The 3,044-nt window shown below is 31.2% G+C and overlaps 1 non-coding gene across 1 annotated transcript; it reads left to right on the top strand.

Annotated features, from left to right (window-relative positions):
• Positions 1-826: 826 nt before the first annotated feature.
• Positions 827-898, top strand: TRNAQ-UUG. Its single transcript has one exon. It is a non-coding gene; the product is annotated as a tRNA-Gln (tRNA).
• The last annotated feature ends 2,146 nt before the right edge of the window (positions 899-3,044 follow it).

The raw sequence follows: 3,044 nt of genomic DNA, 5'->3' as shown, positions 1-3,044 counted from the left end.
TTAAAATAATTGCAAGAATTGCTTTATAATAAGCACTCTGATCAATATAAAAAATTAGTTTAGGTATTGTGTGGGTACCTAAAGGTACCTGCTCAACGTAGGCGCAGGGGGTAGAAAGGCGGATCCAAATTTATTGCTGCAGCTATACATTCAATGTAGAAGAATTTAAATTTTAGAATCGAAGGTTCATAATATAAGACTTCTCGGCTCTTATCCATTTCCATTTTTTTAAATTTTTTTGGAATGAATACATCATTCAATTCAATTTGGCAGACGGAATAGTAAAGATTTCATTGAAAACTTATAGCGGCTTGCCAAACAAACGCTAATAGAAAAAAGAGTATAGGTATGACAGGCATAACATCCACGATTGGGTTGAAAATGGCATAAGTTTCGGGTAATTTGGCGAAGAAAAAGCTAGTCGGACAAAGAACATAATTAAAACAGATACAGGTTAAACTAAGTATATTAGGCATAACAAGCATTTTGTTCTTGTAGAGTAGATAATTGGATTTTGATTGAGTTATTTTTTTAAGGGAAAAAAGCAAAAGAAAAGGTGGATTCCAAATCCTTTTTTCTTCGGACTTTCCCAAACACAAAATACCTCCTTGTATTCGCATTCTCAAATGAGAATGGAAGAAATTCGAATTTCATATAATATCTTAATATAATTCCATGTAATGATCAATGCATTTTTTGGATTCTATATTATCCGCATGTCTAGAATCCTAGCAAGAAAATATCCCTCATTTTTTAGGTAATTGAAGTGGGATTGATGAATAATATATTAAAATAATAGTGTTTATTAGTGTTGCATAAAACGAAATGGGGCGTGGCCAAGTGGTAAGGCAGCGGGTTTTGGTCCCGTTACCCGGAGGTTCGAATCCTTCCGTCCCAGATTTTTTCTGATGAAGCAAAAGATAGAATCGTATTGTGCCATGCACGACATAAAAAAAGTTTATTCTAGTTTCAGCACAGGCCTTAAAACTTTTGACCAAGATCGGCGTGAGAAAAAAGAAAAGGGTTTCCATTCTACGCATAGGGACTCGATTTTTCTATTTTAGATATTATCTGATTTGCAAATATCCATTTCTAAATCAATGGAATGTGAGGATTAGAGATAAATTCATATATTCTATTTACTCGACTTTCGAATTGATTGAAAAAAATCGTACTTTTCTTTTCTTATTTTTTTAGTTCTTTATTTTACTTAAAAGAAACAATGCTATAAGTAAAAGCAAAGACCTTAATTTTACTTTACAAAAAAAATTCTTTCTTTTGTTATTCGAGTCGAAGTAGTGGGAGAATTTTATAACTCTCCCAAAACTACCAATCTTTTCATTGGCATAGCTTATTTGGTTAATAGTTAATTATTTTTGTTACAGAAAAATATATGAATTAATTAAATTAATTCAACTGGAGGTTGATAGTTTATTTGTTGGGGAAGAGTCGATCCTTCTCATTTCAGGATTGATCATCTTGAGTTCTCTGTTGAGAATGGAAATGAAATAATAAATAAGTCTTAAGCAAACTATTTTATTCTTCTTTTTCGAACTATGTTTCATTCATATGATAGAATATGAATTTAAATAAATTGGATCTTTGCAGAGTGTTCCCTGATAAATATTATTTCTTTTATCCATATTTCTCCATATATAGCAAGTTTGAATTAGTATACAAAATCAATGACTATTCATGATTCCTTCCATATTGGATCAATTCTTGATACCATTTTGCAATGAAATTAGAGGAATGTTATGGTAAAACTTCGTTTAAAACGATGTGGTAGAAAGCAACGTGCGACTTGAAGGACATGATCGATTGTGGATTTTTCTATCCATCATTTTCCATAGTAATGAAAATGCTCTTGGCTCGACATAGTCTGTTCTATTTGTCCCGAACCTAATTTGCGCTGGGTTGTTTGTAGGTAAATAGTACACGATGGAGCTCGAGAGGACAGAATTTCTTTTTTATCAAGGGAAAGAATCTAGGGTTAGTGAAAACTAATAAATTAGACCAACTTTGTCAGTCTATCGTTAATATAGAAATAAAAAGGTTAAAATAAGAAAAAATTCAAATTTTGGAAGATTGGAAAAACTTTTTCGATTAAAAGTCTATCTGAATCAATCGTTCATATTTGATTTCTATAGAAGAGTGAAATGCTTTATTGAAGGAAATAAGAAAAAAGAAAGGGTATGTTGCTACTCTTTTCAAAGAAAAAAGAATAGGAATTTCCAAAGTAATGTCTAAACCCAAGGATTTCACAAATCAAAGATAAAGGATTCCAGAACAAGTAAACACGATCTTCAACCATCTCAACAATAGAATTAGATCAGAATAAGGAATAAAGTAAATTTGTTCGAGATGAGATAAAGAAAAGAGTTTAGAGACGACTCAAAAAATTTTGAAGGGTTTTTCTTTTGAAGTCTCTCAGTCAAAATTAGCAAACTTGAGTCATGAGTATAAATGAAATTTGTTTTTTCTTTTCTTTAAGGAAATTAATGCAAGTCATAACCTAATTTCTATCTACTTATATTATAGATAGAAATTAGTATTATAGATAGAAATTAGAATCATTTTCTCGAGCCGTATGAGGAGAAAACCTCCTATACGTTTCTAGGGGAGGGGTTGTTTATCTACATCTATCCCAATAAGCTATCTATCGAATCGTTGCAATTGATGTTCGATCTCGAAGAGAAGGAAGAGATCTTCAAAAAGTGGGTTTTTATGATCCAATAAAGAATCAAACTTGTTTAAATGTTCCAGCTATTCTCTATTTCCTTGAAACGGGTGCTCAACCTACAAGAATAGTTTATGATATTTTAAGGAAAGCAGAATTCTTTAAAGATAAAGAATGAACTTTGAGTTAATTGAAGAACTAAATGAATAAAAAAGTAGGAGGGGACGCTAGTACCTCTTAATTTCTTAGACACAACCTCTTTCTTAGTCTTATTTTTTTGTTGCATTTATGTCGTGCCAATCCAACAAAAGTCCTTATTTTATTTCCTTTTTGTATCTAATTGCATTGTATTTCCATTGACAAA

This window comes from Setaria italica, chromosome IV (genome assembly GCF_000263155.2).
Source record: "Setaria italica strain Yugu1 chromosome IV, Setaria_italica_v2.0, whole genome shotgun sequence".
Taxonomy (NCBI): Eukaryota; Viridiplantae; Streptophyta; class Magnoliopsida; order Poales; family Poaceae; genus Setaria; species Setaria italica.
Note: the sequence above shows the minus strand (reverse complement) of the source record. Positions and strands in the feature narration are given on the sequence as shown.